This window comes from Simochromis diagramma, unplaced genomic scaffold (assembly GCF_900408965.1).
Source record: "Simochromis diagramma unplaced genomic scaffold, fSimDia1.1 OVJJ01000545.1, whole genome shotgun sequence".
In the NCBI taxonomy this organism is placed as follows: Eukaryota; Metazoa; Chordata; class Actinopteri; order Cichliformes; family Cichlidae; genus Simochromis; species Simochromis diagramma.
In genome coordinates, this window is record NW_024387371.1 from 5,302,789 (window position 1) to 5,316,921 (window position 14,133).

Below are 14,133 nucleotides of genomic sequence, written 5' to 3' on the forward strand. Positions count from 1 at the left end.
ACATGTAAACTCAGTTTCATAAATCATGAAATAAAAAAAATAAATAAGCACATACAACAAGTAGTGAGCTGAAGATTCTCACATCAGAAAGCTAATATAAGTGTCTTTCAGACATAACAGGCTCTCGAGATAGGGATCTTAGTATTTCAAAGGGTGTAACACTACGGAACATGGTACAAAATCTATTTCACCGAATAAGACATGATTTCATCACTGTTTACATACCCGCAGCAAAGATTTAAAATTTAGAAAGGAGAACACAGCAGACATACTATCTATAGCTGGCTAATGGAAAAATGCAGAATATTAGAGAATTCCAAGTCTTGATATTAAAAAAAGGAAAGTAGCACACATGAATGCAATCTCACCACTCCACAGTTTTGTTTCTGTTGCTAATTCAGTGATTTTGCTTTTGTTTTGGACAAATGCTAAAAAAAGTTGCAGTTACAATGGCACTGATGAACAGACCTCCCACCCCTGTGGGGCTTAATCAGTGACAATGATAGAAATTTGTTTTTCCACTATTTGAGAGGCAGTTTTCAGCTGAACTGAGACTGGTAAACACTCAGTACACTGTGACAATATTGTTTACTCCTCGTTGAGTAATATGTTGATTATTGGCAGATGGGTAGGAGCTTTAGTGCAAAAGAAAATCACCTTTTGAGGCACCTGTAACATACCAAAGGCACCAAATACAAAACCCAATACCTGTCAGCAAATAAATGAGAAAAATCTATTTGCAGCGTTTGCAGAAGGTTCAGTTCTAAAATACAATAATGACTTGCTCGTTCACAGATAATCAGCTCATTTTCATAAATGAATGTTTCCTTTAGCATTATTGATGAGCGTATAGCAATGTTCAACAAATGTAAACAGCGCTGAGTTATGATTTGAAATAAATGCGCAGTCATGCATTCCAAAGAAGGGATTTATATTCTCTACCCTTCAGCAGAAATATCAGCAGAGCTATCGTTTGTTTTCCTCCCCTCCCCGGTGCACTATTTACCAGCTGGGAGGAAGTAAATCTCTTTATCTAAATCAATTAATCAAATAACAAACACAGTTTAGTGAAGAAAGTCCTCATAGTCATACAGAGGTACTCAAACAGAAATGCAACTGAAAAATGATTTAGCCTTGGTTAAATTCTGTAACCTCAAACACAAAATCTGTGTATGGAGATGAATAAAAATTTAATCAAGAATATTTTTTTTTCTTATTTGGGTGTGCTGAATATAAATCTGGGGTTAAAATGTGGTGCATTTTGGTTTGAAACATGCATTGAAGAAGAACAATTCTTCATTTTTTCTTTCATTTTTCTAGCATTGACAACTACAAACACACAGTATTATATGATCAATTGAGATTTTGCTTGTGACAAGGAGGTTATGTTTAGCCTGAAAAGTTTGGAAAGAATACATACATAATGACACATACATCACTATAAACCACTTGAAAACCATTGCATCATGCAGTATTAAAAATACATTTAAAATACATTTTTCACACAACAACAAGCAAACCTTGTGACAAACATTGCAGGGCTTCTGAGGATTTCTGGGAGGTGGCTGCGTCAGCCATGATAAAATCCTCTAGCATCTAGAAGTAACTGAACGTTTCATCCATCTGCAGCATTTCAATTTCTAAACAAAATAGCAGCATTAATATTCTTATAAATCTTCATTTGCTCAGTGTGATTTTCTTTTAGGTCAACACTTTCACATAAAAGCAGATTTTCTAAATACAGACTGATTTATCAACAGATACACTCTTGAGAATCACTTCGTTCCTTTTACTGCAGTATACAGCACTGTGCAACAAAGGAGCTGACCTTATAATAAGCACCGAGAAGCAATACCTCTGGGCTACTCATGACAGAGCAGGTTTTCCTGCTGAAGGCACCCCTTTAAAAAAATTTGAACTATTGCTGTAAAGAGATTAGCTCCAGTGTTTCTATACTTCGAAATCAAAAAGTGGCTGATAGCATGTCACTGTTAGTTTTCTCCTATGCTATCAACATTTTGCTATTGTATGGGACTTTAAACTTAAGGTCATGTTCCACTTTCATACTCACTACCTACTGCAAACATCCACCCTGTCATTGCTTTTTGTGATATGCTGCTCTTTGGTCCAACTCATAAACACGAATCTCCACTGTTATTTAACCACAGAGTTCTGCATTGCATCATATGATGGTTGTCAGTGGCATGCCAGTTTTACAGTTAGTTTGTTGGTGCTGTTTGATTGCAATTAAGCACATGAATATAGTGTGTCAGTGAAGTTCCACAGCTCTAAACGAATGCCTATCCACATACGACAATGTGTGTGCATGGTGAATGGTGTCTGTGTGTGTGTCTGTACATGGCTGGGCCTGGGTCTGGGGCTTGCTGAGCCTTGGTCCCTGTGGGACATGGTAAAAAAACCCAAAAAAAACAAACATATTTGATGAGTCATGAATACCAAAGTTGCAAGCAGTGTTTGGGATTAAATGCCTCTGTGCTCTTACTTGAATCCTTAATAGAGGTCTTGCCATACTCCTATGACCTGTACATAATGAGGCACTTTTGCACACTGGATGGCTGTTAACTGAATATTTTTTGCCCGTCCTGCTATTCCTAATAGAGTAAACACGTAAACTAAACATGTAGTCTTAAATCTTTCCTAAATCTGCAGATGATGGTTGTTTTTTTATGTACTGCTACCAGTTCTTTTTTAATTCAGTGATTCTGGTTTAGTACTCAGGAAGGAGTGCCCAATAACTAAAAAAGAAAAGGGTAAGAACATGTTGCACTACATAGATAAAAAATTCGCTGCAATGTATAGCATATATTGCATATTTTGTGTGTCATTTCCCCTAGCCACAGTACTTACCCTCTCACAACAGGATCTGTCACTCAGATAGACTCAGAGATAGCATATCAAAAGGAAATGAATGTATGCTCTTCATTTTGTCTGCCCCAGAGATATCCCTATCTAAAAATATGCAGTAAAAGACCTCATGATACACACAGTATGATGAAAGAAATGTGGAAAAAAAAATACATAAGATACATTTTAAATTACAGTCACAGGGTATTACCAAAGTTCAGATAACAGCAACTGCTACTCAGGCATTTCTTTGACTCAGCACGCTGCCGTTGCTGGAATTTAAATCTCTGCTGGAGCCAAGATCTAAACCTTTTAGACGGCAGTGCAGTGGCCCTGCTTCTCCCATCATTTAGAGATTTTCAAACTCACATGATTCTGTCTGGGAAGTCCCATTAGCTTGGATATGCTTGGGATATGTGGCTTAGGGGATGGATGTCCTGGAGCGCAGTTTGAGACAGGGTTGCTTTGATCCAGCAGCCAGTCTCTGTAGCCCTGGGTGCTGCTGTGTGAAGTATCAGTTCCACATAGAGTTACTATAAGGCCCTCGTTGCAGTAACTTTTCGCTGTGTGCCCTCTGGCTCAACATTGCTCAACGCAAAGTAGGAAATCTTCAGAGGACATCGAGGATGACGCTTCATAAGAAACTGGCTTTAGTTTCTCAGACTGGTGTTCATGTCAGTCATAATTAATAAACACAGCACAAATCTTACGGAAGACACAATGCTTTATTCACCAAGAGTTTATTTATCATCTTCTACTGTTAATTAGGTTGTTTCCTGTTTGGGTTATACCATTGGGAAAGCTGAAGTTCTGCTCAAACTGCTGTTCTGCTGAGTTCTGTAACTTCGTCACCTCTCAATAAATATCCACTAGATCACACATTATAATGAGAATGACCAGTAGAGTTGCTGACACATGAACAAACTAGAGCTTCCACTAAAAACTAAAAAGGAAGCCTGACGGGTGTACTACAAAGCAGGTTTGACATAGGTAGACTTTTGCTACTTTGACTGGCTCAACAAAATCAAAACCCCTATTCAAGGGCAACACACGACTGTGATTATCAACTTTGTTAACTCAGGCTTTTTCATTCAGGCACTGAAGAGACATTTCCAGTGGATCAGGTGATGAACAGGTGCGTTCAAGTCTGACACTGTCCCATAAACCTAACGAATGAGATTTACAAATCACTTCAGTTTTTTTTGTCCAAGGAAATTGTAAAATTTTAGCATGGATCAAAACGACATTTCTACATTTTCTGCAAAACCACCCAATTGCATGCAAATTCCTTACTGTGCAGCAGATGTTGCACTGCTCTTACTTCCCTGTACAACTTTATTTGATGGCATCAGTAATTAAGACAGCGAACATCCACATATCACACTTTGGATATGCTACTGGGAAGACAAAAAAACAAAACTGACTGAAAACCAGAACTGAGCATAACCTGTTAATGTCAAGCATAAAATTTAATGCTATTAATGCATCTGGAGTGCAGAATGACTTAAAATCCCTGAAATGTTTCCGTCAACACATTTCGGGTAGTTGTCCAAGTAGAGTTACCTTTGCACATGCTCAAATGGGCAGTTAATCTGGTAGTGACGGGCAGCTGAACCAATCAACTCAATCTGGAAGATGATAAATGCACATTGGCCCTCTCGATGGGAAATTTGTGTATTAAAAAAATAACAAGACGGAACAGTTGACTAAAAAAAAAAAGTATTAAGCGCATTGCGCAAGAAGGAATTTTCTTTTCTTTTCACCGAAGCACCTCCAGCTTAAAATATCACATTGACGCAATGCATACGTTAGCCAGGGATGCTGCTAGCACTTTAGCTAACACATCACCCAGCTTGCTATAAACAAATCACGGAGCACTGGGGACTCAGTAAGTCTACCTCGGACATACTGACTGACACAATGCCAAGTGGATTGCAACAAACTGCAGACCTATTAATATCGTTGAGAACATGCGCTTTACATAGTTTTGGTTCCTCGTCTCAAGGACTTGAAGTGCCTCCCAAAGAGTGACAGAGAGAGAGAGTGGATAAATGCTTGCAGAATTTTTTGTTAACATGAATGTTCAAGATGTTCAATAAAGATGTTAAGTGCATATATTCCCCCCCAGAGTCTGTTTGCTCATGCAAAATGAAATACCATTTATATAGATTAAAAATGAATTCTTTCATGAATTCTTTCATGAGTTATTTACAAGTTTCCGACCACTCATAAAATGTGTTCAATGTGCTGCCAATTGTGTTGGATTGTCAGTGCAACCCTCTTCTCCCACTCTTCACACACTGATAGCAACACCACAGCAGAAATGCCAGCACGGGCATCCAGTATCCGTAGTTTCAGGTGCTGCACATCTCGTATCTTCACACCATAGACAATTGCCTTCAGATGACCCCAAAGATAAAAGTCTAAGGGGGTCAGATCGGGAGACCTTGGGGGCCATTCAACTGGCCCATGACGACGAATCCACTTTCCAACTGTTCATCTAGGAATGCTTGGACCTGGCACCCATAATGTGGTGGTGCACCATCTTGCTGGAAAAACTCAGGGAACGTGCCAGCTTCAGTGCATAAAGAGGAAAACACATCATCATGTAGCAATTTCAAATATCCAGTGGCCTTGAGGTTTCCATTGATGAAGAATGGACCCACTATCGTTGTACCCCATATACCACACCAAACCATCACTTTGTTGTTCCAACAGTCTTGGAGGGATCCATCCAGTGTGGGTTAGTGTCAGACCAATAGCAGTGGTTTTGTTTGTTAACTTCACCATTCACCTAAAAGTTTGCCTCATCACTGAACAAAATCTTCTGCGTGAACTGAGGGTCCTGCTCCAATTTTTGTTTTGCCCATTCTGCAAATTCTGTGCGCTGATCTGGGTCATCCTCGTTGAGATGCTGCAGTAGCTGGAGTTTGTAAGGGTGCCATTTGTGAGTAGCTAATATCTGCAGAAGGGATGTTCGACTAAATTCAAATTCAAATTCAAATTTTATTTGTCACACACACACACAACCATACACAGTATGACATGGGGGTGAAATGCTTGTAGCTGTACAATGCCCAACCATTAAATGACAGAAGAAAAGTTTTACAATATTTACAATTTACAGTTTACTACAAAAATTGACAAATTAACTTAGGAATTTACAGTAAAGAATGTGCAAATAGCAGAAGAGATTATAAAGATAAGGATTATAAATTATAGGAATTATAGGATTATAGGAAATGTGTGGTGGTGCGTGTGGTGACGTGTGTGAGAGTCCAGTCTTATAGTGACGTGTTTGGGAGAGTCCAGTCCTACACCTGGTTCAGGCCCCGAATAGCCTGGGGGAAGAAGCTCCTCTTCATTCTCTCTGTTTTGGCCTTAAGGGAGCGGAAGCGCTTCCCAGACCTCAACAGTGAGAAGAGTCCATTGTTGGGATGGGAGAGGTCCATCATAATCTTCCTAGCTTTGGACTTGCACCGCTTGGTGTAGATGGACAGCAGGTCAGGGAGCTCTGATTGAATGATGCGTTCTGCCGAGCGCACCACCCTTTGCAGATCTCGTCTGTCCTGCTTGGTGCTGTTCCCAAACCAGGTGCAGATGTTTGCCGTCAGGACGCTCTCGATGGTGCAGGAGTAGAAGTTCTTGAGCACCTTCAGTGGCAGATGGAAGTCTCTAAGTCTTCTGAAGAAGACTAATGCCACTTTCCAGTGACATGCGCTGAGTGCTACGCTGTGGGCTCTTGCTGAATGAAGCTAGGACAGCCACTGATGTTTCTTCATTAGTGACAGTTTTCTTGCGTCCACATTTTGGCAAATCCAGGGTGTCTTGCATTGAAATCTGCTGCAATTACTGCGTTCACCAGATATCAACACAATTTCGATCCACTCCTCACGTGTTAAGCTCTTCGACATGTCAATGGCTGTGAACACAGAGAAACTTGTAAATAACTCATGAAAGAATAAAGTTACGTTGAAACCAAGCACACCATTGTTTTTCTTGTGACATTACCAATAGGTCTGATGTGTCACATGGCCCTCTTCCTATTGAAAAAACAAAAGTTGTATCCAAGATGGCCGACTTCTAAATAGCCACCATGGTCACCACCCATCTTGAGGAGTTTGCCCCCTCACATATACTAATGTGCCACAAACAGGACTTTAATATCACCAACCATTCCCATTTTATTACGGCGTATCCATATAAATGGCCCACCCTGTATATTAGTGTATACTTACCTATTAGTATACAGGTTTTTTAAAAAGTTGCATTTCACAGGAGATAACCTGTGCTAAAAGATTGAAGAAAACAATTCAAATTGTCTTTGAATTTAAGCATACATTCTTTGTGTTTATTCTCCATTTACTTCATTATATTGCGTAATGTCTGTTACAAGCTTAAATATAAAGTTGAAAAAGTGTAATTGCAGCCAGGCTATTGATCAAGTAATTGCGATTAATCGTGATTAATTACAGAAAATTGTGAGATTAATTTGTTATTTTTTTGACTATTGACAGCACTAGTTAAAAATGAAAATTGCCTACCATAGTAGTTCTTTCTTTAACGAGCCACAGAAGTAAGATTTTGAATTTGGTTCAGTATTTTATTTTTGTCTTGGTCTGACACATAGAAAGAGCAAACTGTGGTTGACTTTGAGGATGAATTTGATGATTTCATGAAACAAGAGCCAGTAGGCTCACACTGAAATTAAAATTCTCCTTCCATCCTCTACCAGTGTTTTTAACATAACCCTTTGCATTGAGGAATCATTCACAGGGGATTTTATTTTTCTTGTTTTTTTTTATGCCAACAGTTTGCTCATTAAATGAGAAATAAATTGGAATCATAAGTGCTGTAATTACAGCTCGTGTCAGTTGTGTTTGTTCTATTAAATGGAATGCATTGGGGGACTGCAGTGTGAGAGTCATAAAAAAAATGTGAAAACCAATGGTGAAACAGACAACATGGTGCTATAAGTGTGTACCATTTTCGTTTAAATGTAAGCTTTACTTTTTCTCCTCCTCTTCTAATGGCTTCACAACAACCAGCTGAAAGTGGTGCAGTTAAATACGCTGAGCCAGAGAGGACCCCTTAATCATTTAGGAAAAAAGAAGAGTACTTTCTTGTTGTTAAGAATGATAATAAAGTGCAAAACTCTCTTGCAGTTTTTTTTTCCCTGGGAGAATATAATGAGAGAGGTGCCCTAGTTTAACAAAGAATCTATCTTCTGCAGCGCACACACAAAAATCCAGACAAGACAAATATAGATAACATAATTAAATCAAACAACGTGGAAAGAAAATAGGAGCTCAGTTAGACGAGAAGCTCAGAATGGTGAACTGGATACTGAACAGCAAAGCCCAGGAGACATTTAAGATCCACACTTAGGAGGATATCTGGGTGATGGTAGATTTTTATAGACTATGCGGGGAGTTAAAAGTTGCTTTGAAATACAGAGTTTTATCAAATTAACACTCAATTAACAAAAATAAAAATTTCGCACTTGATTCTTCTACTTAATCTCCTAAAATACTTGTGCTCTTATTTAGATGAGTTCAAATAACATCATACTTTTTCCCATTTCACATTTTAGGACAAAAAATAATGAACAAACACTGACAAGCAAAACAGGTTGCTGTTTTTACAGGAACTCCTTCATTCATCATTATCAGTATACAATATATAGCTGATTTGTAAATCAATACTTGATGACTTTATACTAATATCAATGTTTGTACTGGTCAATTGGCACATAACCTCTTAATTCAAAGATAGAACATCTACACAAACAAAAAAAGATTTTCCTAAATATAACATTAATCGAATTCATCTCTCGATAATACATAGTTGATACACCTAATCAGCCACAACAATACAACGCAATCTGCAAACCATCAGCATTTTCCAAGAGCAGTGTCCCAGGGAGACTTTGCCACGCCTTTCTTAAATGCTCCCTGGAGAAAGTAGTACATTGCATTACTCATTAGATTACTTTTATGTACACAAAGGTATTGTAATTCCATTTCATGTTCTCAAATGGATTGTCACACAATTAACATTTAACACGATAAACCCCAGGCTACAGTCCCATACCTGTACAAATCTCCATCCTAGTGAGGAATATGAACAGTTGACAACACAAAGCAAATCTGAAAACAAGCCCAAAGAGACTTCAAAGAAAAGCACCTCTAGAAATGGAGGCTCATCATCGCCTTTGTTACTTGTTAAAGATCAGGGTCTTGCTGCTGGCATGGGGTCAGCAGGCACACTCAGGTTTAACATCATTCTGGCTCTTGCTAGTTTTGTGTTAGTATGCTCTCTGTAAAGATGCTTGATTAGCTTGAATAGCTGATGTTGTGTTAGTAGTATAATTGTTTCTGATTGGGGGACAGTTGGGACTACCCATCATGGTCTTAAAAAGTAGTATAAAAGTATTGTCTGTAATTCCACTACTCAAACATTGCATCTTGCTCTCTTATTTTACTTTTCTGTGCACATGGACTGTAATAAACTGACTGTAGGCAAATGTGCAGAAACAAAAAAACATCAAACATGTATTTTGTTTCTATCTGCCAGTCATGCAGATAACTAAAGAACCTTTGTAATGCAAGTCACTTAATTATTGTAAATGTAATGTAATTACTGAATATCATAAAGCTTTACATTATTGCCTTACCAATAAAATCTAATGTGATTGCAGATTAAAAATGTACCCAGTCCAACGGTATAAGATTTATTGCCAAGAACAACAAAGAAATAATTGACCAGATACACATTTCCTTACACACACACACACACACACACACACACACACACACACACACACACATGTTTTCATATCTTAGTGGGGACATGCAATTGACATAATGCTTTCCCTAGCTGCTTATCCTAACCATCAAAAATGAATGCCTAGACCTAACCATAACCTAATTATAACCCTGACACTAAAAACACATTTGAGTCTCAAACATGCCTTCAAACTTGTGGGGACAGGAATTTTGTCCCCATAAGGACTGTTGGTCCCCGCAAATATAGTAACATTCCAAAATTTTGCTCCCCACAAAGATATGTAAACATGGTACAAACACACACACACACACACTGCAGGATTTGCCAGCACAAACCCAATCTACAGAAGCCCCACCCCAAAATCCACAGTGGAATCCAATGGCTTCCACTGCCAAACTTATAGGTTTACATTTTTAGATAAAAATTTCCAGTAGTGCAACGTGCATCATATTTGATGTTTTAACAATGTAAGCTTTAGATATTACAGATAACAAAGCTAGCCATATGAAGAGGTTCGCTGCCCTAAAAGGAGTAGATATTTCAATTAGGATGTGCTTTGAATTTATGTTCAGTGTCTGCATGTTACATGTTTTTGCAGGCTTTAACTTAAGTGACTATCGACCACCGGCCATTCTAAATTATTTTCGTCGCTCTCTATTTTACTATAAAAGCTGTGCGATATAGCTTAAAGATCAACTGTGTGCTCTTTTCAAAGTTTAAAGAGTTTCTCAATGATGGTATCCATAAATATGTCTTTTTCCAGCCTCCATGTCAGTATGCATATGGACATTTGAGTACACTTAGTTTTGCCACTTTGCCAGTGTTTCAGCAATAAATGAGAATTAATATATGTGTGGAATTGAGAGACAGTCTGAATAACAGATTACAGCGAACACCTGTAAGCTCCATGACCTTGATTTTGTCTCTTTGTGGCAGGTGCCATCATCGCTGTTATTAATAGAATAGCTGCTGACTGCACTACAGCAGGTTGTCTGTGTTGGAAGTAGTCAAAGCCTCTGATCGCTGCAAACTAATGGCTTTCATTTGGATCTGACAGCTTGGTATTTGCAGGTCCCTCTTGTATTGATAGATTGCATAATTTACAGTCATTTGTTTACCCAGTCTGTCTTGTGTGTGCTACTTCGCCTCTGTAGAAGTGTAAAATAACAGAACGGGAATTGGATATGATTAATAGGACGACTTACAATGTTAAAGCTGATTCTGAGGAAATAAAATTTGTGTGGGCTTTGCTTTCTCAAACTCATATAGGTTTTCGGAAATAAATGTCAGTGTTATTTCTGTAGAAAAACAGGCTAATTAAAAGTCTTGACTTGACTGTAAACATCAGATGTTAGTGGCAGTGGAAAGATTATACTGTAGCATGTGGGCTGCATCTGATCGTTCCTCTCTAATGTCACCCAGGGCTGTTGCTGCACTGTGGCATAATCACACCAACTTGCATGGCAGTTTTCACACAGATTATAAGATAATCAATTTCTCTGCCAAAGTAGTCCAGATGGAGTTGGTATACAGTATGATGGCAATCTGTGAGCATCTCTAGCAAAAAGCCAAGGAGCCTCAGCTGAGAACATGATAAAAGAATTCAAAATGGGTTGCTGTAAAGAGGTAGGGGAGCTGCACCACAACAAACTCACCAATCACCAGGGATGAAAAGAGGGGTCCATGAGAGACCCAATTTGTAGTTTTTATCTAAAAAACAAGAAAGTGATTTACTGCATAATGACTGCTCTTGTTTTCAACTTAAAACTGATGTCAGTTTGTTTTGTTATTTTTACAAAGGATCGTGACGCTACTGGCACTGTCAGGTCTGCTTATTATCCAGTAATTTGTACCATAACTGCCGAGCACAATTACTGCTCCTTTTTTATATTACCGAAAGGTAAGACTTTTTTTTAGATTTGATTCATGTGAAGAAAATCTTTTGAGGCTTAATGTCAGAATGACACTTCCTGCAGTAGCAAAGAGAACAGACACCAATAACCCAGACTAATGTGTTTTTTATGTACGTCCTTCATGTCAAGGTAACCAACAGCATCCAGCTTTATGGGTGGAGAGAGACGCACTGGGCTAGAAAGAACAGAGCCGAGATGGGCAATCCAACTGAGAGTTCATGTTAGATATCAGTCCAACACGCCATTGAGCCTTTTCAATTAGAGTTCTTCCTGTTTTTTCACCACTGATTTTACTTGGCCAGAAGGTTTTTTAACTTGTATCAAAATGAGTATCAAAAAGTAAATGTGGCTATGTTAGATTTTCTTTAGTGCCTGTCTTTTTATTTCCTTTTGTTTAATAACAGATTATTGGGAAACGCCAAAAATGTCAGCATTGCGTCATAAAAGCCATACACATATGGGACAATAAATCATTGCTAGGTAAAGAGATCAATCACATATTGGCAAAAACGAATGTGCAAAAGTCTTGCGGCAACTCTCATTCCTTTATATTTTGCTTCCAAGGAGATGACACCAGATGTGTCTGAAAAGCACATCCTTGAGAAATAAAGAAAATTCCAGCAAAGACCTGAAACTGGACTTGACAGATGCATCTGGCCTTCAGTTGATCGATGTACTGTTTGCTGAAGTCAAACAGTAGATGCTTTAGTAAAAGCAGAAATGGTCTCAGTGGAAGGGTGGCTGTCACAAAGGAGGGGGAAACAGGGAGAAAAGACTGAGGTATGCCACATTACGGACTGAAACTCAGTGGCAACAGATCTTATAAAGCAATCCATCCCAGTTTAAAATCTTTGGTTCAAATTGTCATCAGTGTGTGCGCAAGAGGGCAACATATTGGAGGTTTTGTATGAATTACAGCCAATGGTGCTCAGGATCTTGTCAAAACTAATGGAATTATGAATGCAGTACCATGAGATGTTTGTCCACCATTGCAATACCATCCAATTGTGTTTTGTTCAGTATGACAAGGATTCCAAACTCACTGCTAGTGCAGCAAAAGCATATCTGGAAAGAAAAACCCACAATGTATGCCTGTATTGGCCTCCCCACAGTCAGGACCAGTGTTGGTCAAGTTACTTGAAAAAAGTAATCAGTAACTAATTACTGATTACTTCCCCAAAAAAGTAATCCCGTTACTTTACTGATTACTTATTTTTCAAAAGTAATTAATTACTTAGTTACTTTTTAAAAACACGATTTACAACCTGAAGAGGTGATAAAGCGATAGATCTTTCAGCCCAATTCTACTTTTTCTACATAATCCATCATACAAAATGTAATCAAATGGAAAAGTCTATTTTTAAAACTTGTTTTATCAGTTTTAATCTTTTAACTTTATGCATCAAGCAAAAATTTAATTATATGCAACATTCTCTGACTTGAATAAATTAGTTTAACATTTAAACCTATTTTCTACACAGTCCAGCACATAAAATAAAATATTTTTTGTGTTTACACTCACTCTTTCAAATAGATGCAAGTAAAACACAGCAGAAAATAAATAAAGTCAAAGAATAGCGGTCCCTTTTGCTCTATTTTCACTTGTAAAGCAGGACTGTGGTAGGCGGAGGTTTACCCTGGTGCAGGCGTGCCGCGGTCAGTTGAAGTATCCGCGAGTTTCTCTGTGAGTTTCCCATTACGTCGTTGCGCACTCGGTGCTTGCTTGGAAGTTTAGGGGTTTTTTTTCGCTGTAAAAAGAAGTTTTCTTCCCACGCACGATGGACGCTAATGTTTTTGTCACTTTTTATGGAATCAAACTCAAAGTAAGGTCAGTACTTCCACGCTTTAAACGCTGCACGCTCATACTCTCTCCCACAATCGATATGTGATCCATTGTTGATCTGCACACAGCTGTTGTCATGTTGACATTCTCGCAAAAAATCACGGTTTTAGTAACGCAGTAACGCAGCGTTACTACGGGAAAGTAACGGTAATCTAATTACCGTTTTTGCAATAGTAATCCCTTACTTTACTCGTTACTTGAAAAAAGTAATCAGATTACAGTAATGCGTTACAAGTAACGCGTTACTGCCCATCTCCGGTCAGGACTGTATAATTATTGTAGCAGAGTGGGATGATGTTGACAGAGAACAGAACACAAGCAGCCAACCTCTAAGGAGGAGCTTTGAGTGTACTTCAGGAAGCCTGGAGAACTATTCCTGAAGACTGTTTAAAGAAATTGCAAGAAAATTTGCCTAAGAGAGTTCAGGTTGCATTAAAGATTAAAGACAGTCATACAAAATACTGCATTTCCATGTATTTTTGTATGTGTTTCCATAAATCTCTCTACCCATTTCCTTTCATCATAAAAAAAAATATATAAGTAAACAAGGTGTGGCTCAAGACTTTTGCACAGTCCTATATGCATATATGCAATTACGTGGTTTGATAAAAAGCAACAGTACTGTTGAATAAATTATCCTCTGCTGTGGGGGAACAATGCTAAAGCGAGACAAAGCCAGAAGCAAATGGGTGCTGATTATCACGCCAGTGACAATTTCTGGTG

General features: G+C 38.4%; 1 protein-coding gene across 3 annotated transcripts in view; it reads left to right on the top strand.

The window, feature by feature from the left end:
- LOC120718938 (metabotropic glutamate receptor 4-like) overlaps nucleotides 1-14,133 on the top strand; it is a 191,021-nt gene that overhangs the window by 89,477 nt on the left and 87,411 nt on the right. The gene's annotated exons all lie outside the window — the stretch shown is intronic.